Source organism: Hibiscus syriacus, unplaced genomic scaffold (genome assembly GCF_006381635.1).
Source record: "Hibiscus syriacus cultivar Baekdansim isolate YM2019G1 unplaced genomic scaffold, ASM638163v2 tig00011277_pilon, whole genome shotgun sequence".
Lineage (NCBI taxonomy): Eukaryota > Viridiplantae > Streptophyta > Magnoliopsida > Malvales > Malvaceae > Hibiscus > Hibiscus syriacus.
In genome coordinates, this window is record NW_024062247.1 from 622,541 (window position 1) to 638,519 (window position 15,979).

The following is a 15,979-nucleotide window of genomic DNA, read 5'->3' on the forward strand; positions in this document are numbered from 1 at the left end:
TTTTTCTCTTTGTCCGCATTGCATGATCATGACATATTCAAAAGGTGTTGATTTGTGAGTGGTCATCATATTAAAAGGCTTTCATGATGAACAAGGGGTTTCGTGATCAAATAGACTATAACACAGTCAAAAAATGGCATCCTGAGAAAGCTTCGAAAATAGTGGAGAGTTTGACACATAAAGATCATATGTCTGACGAAGAGCACAAGGAGATAAAAGCGATAAAAGAGCAAATGTCTAAGATGATGGATAGAATAGATGTTTTGTCCAAAGGAAGAGAGACTTCTACAAAAGAAAATAAAGAACTCAATGAAAACAATCTCGAGGTGTCAGATACGCAAGGGACTACTTTAGAACCTGTTGATTCTAGTCAGTATGAGAAATCACGCACAATCATTGTTTGTATCAACAAGTTGTTTGTGAAATGCCAAGGAAATAGTGGCAACTATAGAAGTTGAGAAAGATGAAAAAAAGACATGCAGTTAGAACTCGTTGGTGTTTGATAGTTTACTCCAAACATCATGGGAAATAAAACTGGAAACTCTAGTTCAACTCAAATTGAGAGGTGGCTCTCGTTGTGATTCCATCCCAATATCATATAAGGAGTTGTATGATGAACTGTTAGAAGCCCGAGAAGTGGCACCACATTATGTGAAACCTTTGCGACCTCCATATCCAAGTTGGTATGACATCAACGTTCGTTGTGAATATCATGCTGGAATACAAGGACATTCTATTGATAATTGTTCTACCTTCAAATGTCGAGTCCAACTTCTTCTAGATCATGGAGTATTGGAGTTTGAATTGAAAGGACAACCCAGTTTGAAAATGGATTATCCTGTTGAGTTGGAACCAAAAGTTACCAAAGGTAAGGGTATCAGTGAGGACATCCAGGAAGAAAATTATTTGCCAAAATACTAAACTCTGATTCGCCATTTAAGGAGTGAAAATGATAAATTGAGTAGAGAGATAGAAGCTATGCATTATGTTTTCCAAAGGATTAGTCAAGCTTTTAAATTTGCTGGTATAGGAAATGTCACAGATGAGTGGATAATAGGGGTCACTAAACTTAAGAATGATATTGAACAATTGAGAAAGAATTGTAAGGTGCAAGAAGGTCGAGCCGAGAAGTTTTCTCATGATTTACAAATTGTAGAAAAAAGATGCAACATAGTTGTTGATAATTTGGGAAGATATCAGGCCGAAAATCAAATGTTTAATAGGTCCATTGCCAATATAGAAATGTCATATCAACGCCACAAGTGAGAGAATGACGTTGAGCTAGAAGCTGTTAGAGCCAAGAACAAGAAGTTGATGAAGATTATGGATGATTGTAGTGATATTATACAAGAGCTTCATAACCACAGTGACTTTCTTACAAGGAATATTCAATAGGAGTGTCTACAGCTCCGAGAATCGACACTCAAGATAGAGAAAAAAGATAACATCATGAAAGAAGCTATGACCCAAGCAAGCAATGTGGCTTAGAAATGGCTTGATTTAGTTGGCTTTTGAAGGATATAGAAAAGTTAGGAGTGAAAGCTATCCGTTATATGTAAAGTTTGTTTGATGTATTGAGACCTTTGTGTTTAATAAAAGTTGTTTTAAGATGATCACTCTGGAATGACACCTTTTGTATTTGCATTTGGCATTTGCATTTGCATTGCATGTATTTATTTAAGTATTTTACATGCATTAATTATAAAAATACGAAAATAACTTATGGAAGGTTATGTGACAGTAGTAACAAGATCATTCATTCATGCTACTCCTTATCGTCATGAACAAATAAATAGAAGCAATGGAACAATTTAATGAGAAATTACAAGATCAACTATAAGAGCAGTTAGTAAGATCACAACAAGATATGAAGAATCAAGCATCGAGTTCTCTACAAGGGGTATCAAATCAAATGACCTAGGTGTTGGCAACTAAGGCTGCTGATAGAGAGGAAATCGTTGATAAAGGATACCAGTCTCATCAGACTATTACGACGAGAATCATAACCTACCCTGGAGCATCTAACTCAAACCAAGGGAAGAGCCTCGTCAATTATGAGCAATTTGAAGACAAATTCAGGTGGTTGAATGAAGCCATTAAAGATATGAAGGTTGTTAATGCCCCTCACGTGGAGTTAGAAGCTAGAGAACTTAGTTTGGTCCCTGATTTGGTCATCCCACATGAATTTAGGGTGCCTAATTTTGAAAAATATGATGAACTAGTTGTCCCCTAATTCATCTAAAGATGTTTTGTAGAAAGATGGAAGGGTACCTAAATAATGACAATCTGTTGATTTATTACTAATATGATAGTCTTGTTGGGTCAGCTGTAGTGTGGTATAACTGTTTGAACAAAGAACAGATCAAGACATGGGTCAACCTAGCTGATGCTTTTCTGGGGCAATATCAATATGTTAAAGGCTTAGCCACAAAACATCATGACCTTCAAAGGATAAGAATGAAAGCTACTGAGAGCTTTAAAGAATATGCCCTAAGATTGAGGGGAGTGGCAACACAAGTTCAACCTCCTTTTTTAGAAGAAGAAATATCATATATGTTTCACGATTCTCTTCCAGCTCATTTCTTTAAGCTAATGCTAGGAAAGTCGACGAATAACTTCAAGGATCTTATGATGGCTGGAGAGTTAATTGAGGATGCAATCAGCAAAGGAAACTTGAAAGACATTTCCAAACGTAGAACCAATCAAAAGGAAAAGGCTGATGAGGTGAATGAATGTCACATCCAGAGCTCACACAACCGCAAACGAAAAGGGGCAGCAGGTTACTCGAGTTGTCCAAAGAAAGTCCCAAGATCGAAAAATACTTTGAAAGTGTTCCAAACTTCTATCTCGGATCTATATCCCCATTTTCTTAAAGGTCAATACATCACACCGAGGCCAGTGAAAGTGCAACCAGACCCTTCTACTCACAGCTATGATCAAGATAGTGTATGTGATTTCCACTTGGGGGTATTGGGGCATTCTACATGGAATTGTAGGCCACTGTTAAAGGAGATAGAGATGCTTGTGGAAAATGGGACATGGACACAAGAATTGGTGAAACGGTGGATGACGAGCTCGAGTGGGGAATCAGTTGATATGATCTCGGTTATGTGTTTCGAATCATATACGATGTTGCCCGATCGTGATTCTAGTAAGAACTTCACAATGCTTTGATTGAAGACTAAAAATGTACAAACTGAGTTATAAGAACGGAAATATGTATATATAAATATGTGTATGAAAGTAATGGAAATGATAGAATGAAGTTGAAGTGGATTGTAAATGAAATAAGTGTGGTGGTGATAGTGGTTTAATGGATGTAGCGAAAATGGTGAAGGATGTTTGTGGTTGGCATGGAGAATGATAGTAATTCAAAGGATGGATTATGACCCTCTAACTATATATGAGTTAGGAACAATCAATATAATAAACATGGAATCGAAGTGATAGAGGGTGGAACGTGACCCACTAGCTATAGTAGAACTAGGAACCAACGCTATTACAAGATGAAATGGATGAAGGCTTAAAGACCGACAAGAAACCGATAGAGTTCTAATCCAAGAACTAAAATGAAAACAATCTTTCAAAGTATTTTCATAAATCAAATTGTGTGTCTACAAATGATCCCAAAGGTGCCTATTTATAGTATTTCTAAGAAGCATATGAAAAGACTCAAAAGATGATAACATTCTCATCAATTTAGCAATAAAATGCACTTGAATGCTTTGTCTTTTATGTTCAAAGTTGGATGAATATTCTAGATCATTTTGGGGATGAATCTAGATAATTTAAAGCTGAATATGGCCTTAATTTCGTCTAAGAAGGAGGGGTGACCCTTGGGCTACCTTGCTTTGCTTGCAAATGGAAGAAAAGAGGTTAAATGAAGTCATAGGATGAATGTGGACATCCTACATGTCTAAATCAGCTTTTCTCTTCAAATTCCTTGCTGATTTTATCACTTAATTTGACGATTAATTGAAATAAAATCAGCCTTCATTGCTTGTTCCTTGGTAGCATGTGAATAGCCTTCAAAGAATGATAAGTAAGACTTGAATAGGAGAATTATTAAGGATTGAATGCATTGTCTCTCCAAGAATATGAACAGCCTTGAAAAGTTGAAAAGAATTAATCCTTGACTTGCTTTGAGTAGAAGCATTAAGATAGCCTTCAATTGCTTGTCTCTTGGTAGAAGATGAAAGGACTCTTCCTTGGCTCAAACTCATCCAAATCATCCTTGTATAAAATTCCCGTAATGAAAATTCCAGTCTGTACTGTCTTCAGTAAATCGATCATATATCAAGCTCCGGATATTGGATTAAGGTGATTCAAAAGGCGTTGGAAAGATAAGAGATAGAGGAATAATTTCAAATTGGTTTCTGAACCCAAAAATATCTGTATCGCATCCAGAATTAGAATACATTCTGAATGATATTCTTGCATCTGTTAAGATTATTTAGCTTCCCTCTTGCACCTAAACACAAAGATAAATTTTATTCAATCATAACATGTAAATATGCATGGGATGATAAGAGTTAGTTTGATTAATGAAATAACATTATTCAATGAACTAACTTTATTCAATGAACTAAATGCATGAATTAAGTAGTTTATTAAATAACTAGATGCATAAATGAACTACTTCCCTAAATGAAATACATGCTTAAATGCAATGCATGCTTTAATGAACAACATACTTATTAAATGCAATGAATGTCATGCAACTAATAAAACTCATGCAAATTCATGCAATGAATGATATTATATGATAAGCATATCCTAAGAGGTAAATACAAACATATGATGAAATATAGTGCATAAATGAGAAGGTATAGGATGAAGTAAAGTAGAACTCCCTTTGAATCAGCCTTGGTGAACTTCAATGATTTAATCAGATCAAGACCAAAGTTAGGGATGATTGGGATCGCATCACCAGTGCACATAATGTAGCATCCGTTTAGGTCAGGTGTTGCTACTTTAGATGAGTAATGGGGCGTCCTAATTAGGAAGAGATCATTTCATTCATCATGGAGCTTTATTTCATTTGCAACATCTTGTTTGAACATGTTTTTTACTTTCTCATCAGTTTTTTGTAATTATGTTTAAATAAATTCATGTTACTTTGAGAATGGTGAGCATTGAATCGAATTTGCAACTTGAAATTCTTTGAATATCAATTGAATTGGAAAACTCTTTAAATGATTAGAGTTATAAATCTTTGACAAAATGAAAAGGTTGAAACCTGATAAAACAAGGACCTTGACCTTATCCCCAGAAGATACAATCAAACGCTATACCCTTTTCTTGCGGGGCCAATATAGCCTTCTTCTATCATAAGGAGATGAACAATAGGCTTGGTATTCAGGTATGCACAGGAGCGAACAACATGGGGCATCTCTTGTGTATGATGTTACGAAACTGAATAGACCACACTTTTGTTGATGACGTTCAATGATTTACGGATGGAATAGTCGAGTAGGCGAATCTAGTTTAGGTCAGTTGCTTGTAAATTGAACTCTAACAACGAGATTTTCTGACTTTTAACAACACCTAGACTATGAAAGGTTCTTCTTGACAAGCTTAAGAAATTAAATCCGTATACCCGAATTATAATATTATATGTATACTATAAAGCTTGAGTTGTCCCTCTAGAGTAATTGGTTAAACGCCCCGACTTTATGGATAGAATTCAGCTACCCTGATAAAGGTTATTATATTATATATATATACAATAAAGCTGAGCTATTCCGCTAAGGCAATTGGTTATAGAGGAAACTTGAAAGCCCTGGCTTTATGAATAGATTATATTCAAACCATGACCTTGATCGGGTACTTGGCAATTCGGTGTATGCTCCACTGTGATTGTCAAGTCAAAGGCTTTGTGATGATATGAACCCTTCAGCTAGCCCAATAAAGGAAAATTGTAATAAAGCTGATTTCAGCTAGCCAGACAATGGCAAATTAAATCAATTTTATGAATAAGGAGTTTTGATAAAGATGGACTAAGGGAGTTAAGGAACACCTGTTATAGTCAACTTCACACGAGCACTCAGGAATTTCATTTTTAGACCGATATTTCTGCACTGCCTTTGTTAGAGGAGTCTACGAAGCTTGAACAAATGGAAGATTTCAGAGAACTGAAATAGAAGTGTTCTAGAAAGTCTAGTAATTGATTATGCTAGTTGCATCATTTTTTCTGTATCCAATTAAAATACCAAGCCAGAAGGAGGGGCATGTTGTGATGTTCACAAGGACCAAGAAAAAAATGTAAGTTTGTTGGCCGAAACCTTAAAAAATAGGAAGCCAACCTGAAGCCAACCCATCAATTTTAACACTTGTCAAAGAGCTATAACTTTGAAAACATTAAAGAAGCTATTGATTCTTTTGATATTTTGTGAACTCATGTTTGTAATTTGATTCGATTGTGAGCCAGAATTGAGGTGTAATGTTTTATAAAAAAAATTTATTTTTTGATCCCGAAAATAAGAGAAATGGGAAAACATTTTCAAATAGGACAGTCTCAAATGTGAAAAGTCCTTGAAGTTAGTAAGGCTTATTTTGCCTCTGTTGTAGAAAAAATAAATGATGCCAGAATAATGAAGCATTTCACAGTATTGAAAGCAAGTGGTCTGAGAGATTAGAAGGACTGAAGAATAAAACTTGTGACATTTCCTTGTGACGTTGTCAATAACCCATCAAGAAGAAGATGATCTCATTATTCAGAAGGGGCACGTAATACAGCTTGCATAAAATGCAAGACATGTTTTTAGAGGAATTGATCACTTCTTAAGTGTTTATGACAATGTGAAGAGACGCCCTCAAACTACTTGACAACACTACTGTGTAGTGACACCAGAATGAGAACATTCAAGTTAGGATATGTTGGGCACGAAGAAATCCATAAGTACCCACTTTGGGGCATGACCAGAAAACCAGATCATGTTGGGATGACAAGATTCAGACGAAGAAGATATTGAGAATGAGTCTCACAACTTGAAGTGTTAGGGGCAGACTGTGAATTTGAGAAAAGCTTACATTGTAAAGCAAACCAACCGAGCATTAATCAATGGTAGAGTCCTGAAAGAACAACTTAGAAAGTGTAATTGAGCCAAGGAAGGAAATGGGGAAACACAGTTGTATTTCTGACCATAGCAAGAAGTTGAGAGAGAAAATAATTTCTCCGAAATGAAGATAGAAAACAAAGACAACAAGAAGGTAGAAGAAGGTCAGATTGCTCTTCAGAAATACAATTTGGAAATTATTAAATGTTGCACGAGTATCTAAAGCAAACCATGTAAAGGAATGATCAAGTACAAGAAGACTGAGTTCGCCACTTTGAAGTCAAACGAAGATTAAATCGAGATTTATATATTCATGAGAACATTATTTGCATAAAAGAAAATGCATTACACTGATACATTTAATTGCATTCGTGTTTCATGCATAAACACATGATTTTGACAGATTTTCCAGTAAAAAGAGAAGATGCAGGATGTTAAAATCCCGACAATTGAAAGGTAGAAGTTAAACATAAAATACAGGGAATCATGTTTAGAGAGGCAGAACCTGAGGAACACAGGGGTTAATTCATAGAGGAAGCATTACTTTGAAGTAGGGAACGAGGCCCGACCTTTAAATCATTTTATGAAGTGAAATGAGAAGGATTTCTCATTAAAATATGAAATTTGAGATTTTGAAAAATAAGTAAGGTTTCTTACCCAGTAAACAATTTAAGTCCTTCGGGCCATCAGTAAGTCTTTCGAGCATGATGATGAAATCCTTCAGGTTATCTGTAAGCCTTTAAAGTAAGATGGTAAGTAATTCGGGCCATCTATAAGACCTTCGGGTAGGATGTTTTCACATGAGTTTGAAAAATAAGAAAGTGATGTTTTAAGAAAATGAAACCTTTGAAAACTAAGAAGGATTTTTTCCAAAATTTCGCACTTAGTAAGTCTTTCAGGCCATCAATAAGTCTTTCAAGCATGATGCTTAAATCCTTAGGGCCATTAGTAAGTCTTTAGAGCATAATGATTAAATCCTTAGGGTAATTTGTAAGCCTTCACGGAAGAGTAGTGAAGCAAACCCATTAGTAAGTCTTTCGAGCATGATGATTAAATCCTTCGGCTAATTTGTAAGCCTTCATCAAAGAGTAGTGAAGCAAATTCATCAGTAAGTCTTTCGAGCATGATGATGAAATCCTTCGTGTCATTTGTAAGTCTTTCGAACGAGATTATAAGTCCTCCGGACCATTTTAAGCCTTCTCGGAAGAGTGTTAGAGCAAGACATCAGATCATCAGATGTGGGAGGAAAGTGAAGGTTCTCGAGTACAAAGAAGAGGATCAATTGATTAAAAGGAAATGCACACGATGAGTCATTAACCAGTTCAAAGCCCTAGGAAGAGAGAGGTTTGACCTTTGAAGTTGAGCCTTCATGGAAGAATAGTAAAGTGAACCCGTAGGCAGAAGATTGTTTGAGTTATACTCCCTGAAGCAAGAGGGAGCGAACCCACTGGTCGAAGATTGTTCAAACAAGAGGGAACAAATCCCTCATCAACTTTTAAAGCACAAAGATGGAATTGGACAAAAACGCACTGTCTTTTTTATCTGTGCCCTATTCTTGTTAACACAAGAATGGGCAAAGAGGGGCAGCTGTAGAAACCCATTTTTATCCGGGTTATAAATATTATATTATAATTATTAATATTATATTATAACTATTATTGTTATTATTTTAACAATTAAAATTATAATTATTATTAGTATTATTATTAATATTGCTTATGTTTTTATTACTTGCAGGCTTTACATCAAGCCCATATCGAGCCCAAATGAGTCGAAACCAGCTGGAGGCCCGTCTCAAGCCCAATGGACAGCAGTTGCATGCAGAAAAAAGAGAGAGAAGTTAACATTGGTTTTTAGCAGTTTGTAAGTGGGGTGATAAGAACGGGGAAAAACAGTTTTGTAAAGGGGAGGCCCTTTTTCATTAGGAAAAAGGGATCAAAAACAGAGAAAAGAAAAAAGGAACGATCGAGGAGAAGAACCAGAGAACACACACAAGAAGGAAATCATTTTAGAAAAGAAAGAGGAACCATAGACCATTTTTTTTTTGAAAATCTGAAAAGCACAAGAACAAAGGCACGAAAAATCCTTCATTCGTTTTTTTTCTATAACAAAGCAAATATAAAAAGAGTGTGTAAATAGCATTCCTTTCCCAGGGTGTTCAAATAGTATGCAATATAACAGGGGTACCTTACTTTTTTCGAAAGCAATACAAAGCAAATTCAAAATTCAATTCCTGTAAGATTTTATTTCTATGATTATTTACATTTGCAATTTTTTATATATTTGTTTTAATAGCTTTCAATATAAATTCAAAACTCAAAACAAAAGAAATAGAGTGAGTCGAGTTTACTGTCGAAGTAGAGAAGTAGACAATCGTTGAGGTCCATTTGTCGGAGTTGTAACGTCGTCGGAGTCAAGAGAATCCCGGATTCAAACTTAGATTTAGGGCATTTTAGGTTTAGTTTCGTTCTTAGCCTATGGATCTGTAATTTTGGAGAAGATGAGGGTTTGTTTAAGACTATTAGGTCGGTTTTGGTCTCTCTGGCCACAAGTGATTGTCGAACCACGGCGATGGCATCTTTGGGTGAGTTTACGCCCGAACGTGGAAGAGAATAAGAGGGTTGAGAGATGGGAATGGCTGTCGTGTTTAGTTTAGATGTATTTAGCTTAGGTTTAAGTTTTAGTTAGGTTTTATATTAATACGTTAGGGTTAATTAGTGTTTAGCCATTGTAATTTTAGGGTAAAATTAGTATTTAGTCCTCATAGGTTTAGCTTTTATTTACACATTAGTCACCTTCAGGACTGCTTTCGAATTCTGTCATTTTGTAATTGTCCTGATTTCGTTGTTTTCCCAATTTTAGTTTTAGTTGTAATTTTTTAGATTATTTATGTTAAATCCTCTATTTTATGCGCGTTTTTATTTAAGTCCCTAGTTTATTTTTGATTTGTATGTTGAATTTTACATTTATTTAATTTAGTCATTTTTAATATGTATATATATATATATATATATATGTATATCCTCATGTGCATAACTCGACATATTACATAATTGGATTATGGGTAATACACTTTTAATTTAAAATTATTTTAGGTGGGTTGTCATAACGCATTTGAGGTCTGCTTTTAATGATTTTAAAATAAACGTGTATCACATTAGTGACGCCTAAAAATTGATCCATCACTTTAAAATTTGGGAATGAAAGAAAAAAAAATGTTCGGCTATTTAAATTTATCAAGAACATGTTGTTATAGCTTTTAAGATCTGGTATTGATATTTGTAAATAATCGAACATTCTTTATCTTTCTAAAACGATTGGTAATTTTAATTTAATTTATTTGAGTGCTTTTCAATATTATTAAATTCACATCTTTGTTTTATGGGATCAAAAATCAAATTAAGTTCAAATTTGTAAAGTTCATTGCAAAGACGTTAATTAACCAACTAGGTACCGATTTAGGGCGTTGTGGGGATGCTAATCCTTCCTCACTCGTAACCGACTCCCGAATTCGATTTTGGTAACGCATACTTTAATTTGTTGTTTTAATTTTTATTTAAAATAAAAAAATGTTTTTAGGTGCCCAATTACACCATAATCAAAGATGGGTGGCGACTGTTCGAACCATATTTTTCTATTGTAAATGGAATCCCAAATTTTTTCGAAACGAGAGGTTTTTTAAATTGCGTTTGTTTTTTAAATTAAAAATCAATTGAAAGAGATAAATTAAAGATATGTGGTTTTCAAAATTTCACTTTTTCACCTTTAAGGAAAAAATCGTTTCGACAGAATGGATATAAACTTGAAGAAAATAACCTTAATTTTTTTCGGGTTTTCAGATAATCTGAAAATATTTTTTACCTATCGTATTTGATCCGATAATCCGAAAAAAATTTCGGATACCTGATCCGAACTATTCAAAAATTAAAAAACGAATCGGATATTCAAATTTCAGATTGGATCAACGGATCGAATCGGTCAGATCGAGTTTTTTTGCACACCCCTAGTTTACATATATAGTTTATATATATAGTTCATATAACCATAATTTATATATATACCTTACAATAATTATATAGTTTATAATATAAATATAGTTTATATATAAACTTATATTATATACATTACATTAATTTTTTTAAATGAATGCAATTTACTATATTTTTCATTATTTTTTCACATTTTGCATTTATTTTGATTTCATCATTTTTTGTTTTTTATTTATTTCAATTTTAAGTCTTTCACTTTTATATGTATTTAATTTAGTCTTTAAATTTATATTTGCATCTTCATTTCGCCAATTTTTAGTTGTTATTTATATTTTTGTAATTGGCTCATAACTCTTTAAATGAGTATAATTTAGTCCTTTTTTATATTAATTTAAACCTCACATTTTAAATTTATTTTGATTTGGTCCCTTACCTATGTGTGTTGTTTAATATATATTTTAAAATTTTATTTGTAATTTTACATTTCTCCAATTTTATCCTTAAATTTATATTTTTTACAAAATTGATCCATTATTTTTTTTGCAATTTACTAGAAATCATATACAATTACAACTTGCAATTCAACAATCACGAAAAATGACAAAATAATTAATCCAAAAATAAAAACGACCGACCTGAACTCAATCCGTATCCGGTAAACATCTGACCTGAATTTTATCTGTCAATGATGTGATCCGATCTGAACGAGATCCGACTGAAGTCCACTTGGACCTGAATTAACCTGGTCTTTATCTGCTTCGGACCTGAACTGTTTTGACATGAACTGGCATTGATCCGAACTGAAAATGACCTGACCTCAACGCTATATGGATCTGATGTCAAATCAACTTGAAAATGACCCGAACTGATTTGACCTGTACCCGATCTGAGTCAAACTATCAAATTGACCTGACTTGAACTGTTCCCGATTTTACTCGACCTGCTAAGATCCGAAAGAAACCTGTCCGATTTCCTGATTTTACAGCCTTATCGACAGTGGCCAGGATAAGTTAGTTAGCATCTTATTTCAACTGATAAGTTAGTTAGCATTATAAAATAAACAAATAAATAAAAAGTTCCACTATGTGAATTTTGGAGGTAGTTAACCACATGCCAGTACAGGATATAAATTAAAAACTAGCAAGCAAAGCAGAAACAACCTCGCCAATTCCCATAAAAGCACGCGTCATTAGCAAAACTGGAAGTCCAATTCTTGCAGCAATGTGTCAAAACAGTAGCTATTGACCACCAGACAACTCCAAAGCCCAAGACTAGTTTCCCTCCAATTCCATCTGCCCATATGCCTCCGAGGATCTGAATGTTGAAAAAAAAATTATAAGATTAAAAAGATTAGGTGAATTTCTAGCATCAGGAAACAGTGAATTGAAGACCACATAGATGTTTAAGTGTGCATCAAATTAGAAGACTCAAATATGCATCAAACCGACCTGAGTGAGCAGGTAGCCCCAGAAGAAAGAGGACTGAATCAAACCGACTGTTGCACTGTTCCAGTTAAACTCTTTTGACATGGGAGTATTGCAATGCACATCTTGACCTGCAAAAGGCATGGATAGAGTGCAGCTCAGCCAGCAAACAAGTAGAAATTTATTGTAGTGCTAAACCGACCTGAGTGAGCAGGTAGCCCCAGAAGAAAGACGACTGAATCAAACCGACTGTTGCACTGTTCAAGTTAAACTCTTTTGACATGGGAGTATTGCAATGCTCATCTTGACCTGAAAAAGGCATAGATAGAGTGCAGCTCAGCCAGAAAGCAAGTAGAAATTTATTGTAGTGCTATTGTTCACAAAGAAAATTACTCACACGGCCCATATTGCATAACAGGAATGATGCAAAACAAAGAAATATAAAAACCCAGCGCTTTGGAAAATTCTGCCAGAAAGGGACCCCTTCCTGCATGCTTCCGCCAACGAGAACAGCTTCATTAGTTCCATCTGGAGATGACAAAGAGTCCACCTTCGCTTCTGTTATGTCAAACTCCTCAGATTTATAGTAAGCGCGAATCCTTTTTTTTCCCTATCCTATCCTTGTCATTTGGCTTGAGCCATCCTCCGGGCAATGGACTTGGAAGCGAATAGCATCCAAATCTTGCTCTACATCTTTGTTGAGGGTAAACTTTGCTAGACTTCTCACAGCGACTCAGCGACATTGATGAAATAAGTCGTCTGCCACTAGGCAAAATCGATAGAGGTTTCAAAGTGTTCACATCTAAATGGACAGTGTTGTGAAAGGATTGACCACATGTCTATCCAGATGAGAAACCATTTGCTTTTTGAATCCATAACTTTCCGTAAAAGATGTTCCCATGCACAAATGCAATGCCTGATCTGTCTCCCCTGTGAAGCAAGACGGCTTGCTCCCCTCGACATACTTTACCTGCCATTATCACAGTTGAACTACAAATTACAGCGATACTTGCTATGTAAGTAAACTTTCATAAAATGGCAATACTCTAAACAAGAAATCTCTACAAGGAAGAAATTAAGTAACTAAAATCCAAGGTATTGCATAAGGAGGACCAAGAAAGACGAGGCGATTACCCCGAAGTTCATGACCAGTAAAGAACTTTTACTCCACAGTTCAAACCACACCCACCTCATCCCTCCATTGATTGAAACCATTTATCACTAAATTACCAAATTCAGCAGTAAAGGAAAATGATCACAAATAGAAACATCATTTATCAACTCCGTAATAGCAATCTGCTATAGGAATAGCAGCCGTATTCTATACCAATAAAGGTGTCGTATGAAACCGTTATCTAAATGACGAGGCTAATTCCCCGAAGTTTATGGCCAGTAAAGAACTTTTAATACACAGTTCACACCACACCAACCACATCCCTCCATTGATTGAAACCATTTATCACTAAATTACCAGATTCAATAGTAAAGCAAAATGATCACAAATAGTAACATCATTTATCAACTCCACACTTCAACTTTGAAATACAAAATTGAATGGGAATACTGCACCCAATCAAATTTTCATCCACTTCAATGATTCTCAGGAATCTAAGCTACTCTTATCCACTTCAAATCCAAAGACACAATTTAAAAGAATGTAACCAGGAGTAAATAAATTGGGGGAGGGGGGAATGCAAGTTTAATTCCACCAAGAAAACTGAAAATTAAACAAAAATACATGAACCAATGAAAGAACCGAAACTCCGGTTGGAAACCAGACACCCGATAGCCATTGCTGAAGTGCAAGGTTTTACAGAGAAACAGATTTGACTTTAGAGAACTAATTACACCATTTCAATTCAAAACAGGAGCTCGAAAAGTCTATGATACGACACCAGTTTTAGCTCTTTGTACCAACGTCGTCCTCTGACGCTGGAACGTATAAACAGATATTTCTATTCCTTTTTCTTCAATAGAAATTTGCTGAGGACTTTATTTATTATTATTTTTTGAAACATCGAAGCAAAGGAGGGTAGGTAAAAAGACACGTGGCACTGGCATATCATCCTATGCGAGAATGAAGATTCATTAATACCACTACGGTAGACTTTCGGAATAATTTTTAGGTTGTACAAATTAAAGAGAACGATGACTTTGGATTGTATCATATCTGAAATTAAGTGGATTTATTTTTTTCTTAACCATCCGTGTTTTTTGGTTTTGGAAGTAGCACATATATGTCAAGTGGTCGAAATTTAGTATCTTTCAATGCGATAATTATATGACAAGTGAGTCTTTTATGAGATAACTCTGTCATCGAGCTCGAAGGTTTTAGTCTTTTCATAGTAGTTCCCTATTTACTGTGACTTGACTAATGAGTAAATTCTCTTCATTGAACCCCCTATTGCGACAAGTATTTGTTGCTACAGAATAAACCAATTTTAAAATGGGATAAGATGCTCGATAAGACATGAGTTCTAGTATCATAAGTATTTATTCGTAGGAACATCCGCGAATCTGATCAATTATTCTTCGTGCTTTTGAGCAGACATACATATATGTTGACCTAAAGCGTATACTTTGTTTGAAGTTATATATGTATTCCTCCTGTGTTTCATTATCTTTACCATAAGGTTTACCTCTCACTAATGAATTCATTAATTAATCTCTATTTTATTTATTAAAATTTATTAATTTATTATAATAATATTAACGACGATATTTATTATAATTTTTTGCGTGTCCACGAAAATTTATAGTAGGTGTGAATTCTCCCATTTATGTCCTACCATACGATCCGTTATATAAATGGACAAATGCTCTTTTCCATTATGGATAGTGATAGTATGGCCGATCATTGGGGGTATAATGGTAGATTTGATATTACTACAGGGTTTGAATTATGGATGATAGACAGGTACAATTTTATGGATTTCGTATCTGATTCAATAATCTCCTCCGGATCCTTATCCGATTCAAATTCTCTTGTAATCCATTTAAACTTTTTAATGGATTCCTCTAATGTACTAACTTCATTAAACGCTGGGGTATTTTTTGCACGGAATGGAGAAAAATCCCTTACTGCTACAACTCTTCTAAGGTGTGATACTAAAGTCATGTCGGATCTTTTTGGGTCGATTTCAATCTCGACCTTCCTTTCACATTATCAACTTTCTTACATTTATCCTTTTTTCCCGACATCTAACACAACACACATAATAACAACTTAAGTTAGTGAGGAGTGACATCAATCATATCACATTGAGACCGTATCAGTAACTTCGAAGTCCTAGTGGCATGTACACACTTTTTTACAGAAAATACACTCATTTTCAGCCAATAATTGGTTAAACTTGTAGCTCTGATACCAATAAATGTAACAGTTATTTCCCGTATACATCCCCGTACACGAGTCAGAGATGTTACATGACTTTTAAAACATTTTTTTATACTTGAAAACTAGTAAAATTTTGTTTCCTTAAACAAACGATTTAATAATATAGTTTAT

At 34.6% G+C, this 15,979-nt stretch overlaps 1 long non-coding RNA gene across 1 annotated transcript; it reads right to left on the minus strand.

Moving 5' to 3' along the window:
• Positions 1–12,719: 12,719 nt before the first annotated feature.
• LOC120204688 lies at positions 12,720–14,480 on the minus strand. Its single transcript, XR_005523958.1, has 3 exons — positions 14,322–14,480; positions 12,869–13,441; positions 12,720–12,780 (listed from the first exon to the last, which is right to left on the minus strand). It is a non-coding gene; the product is annotated as an uncharacterized LOC120204688 (long non-coding RNA).
• Between the last annotated feature and the right edge of the window lie 1,499 nt (positions 14,481–15,979).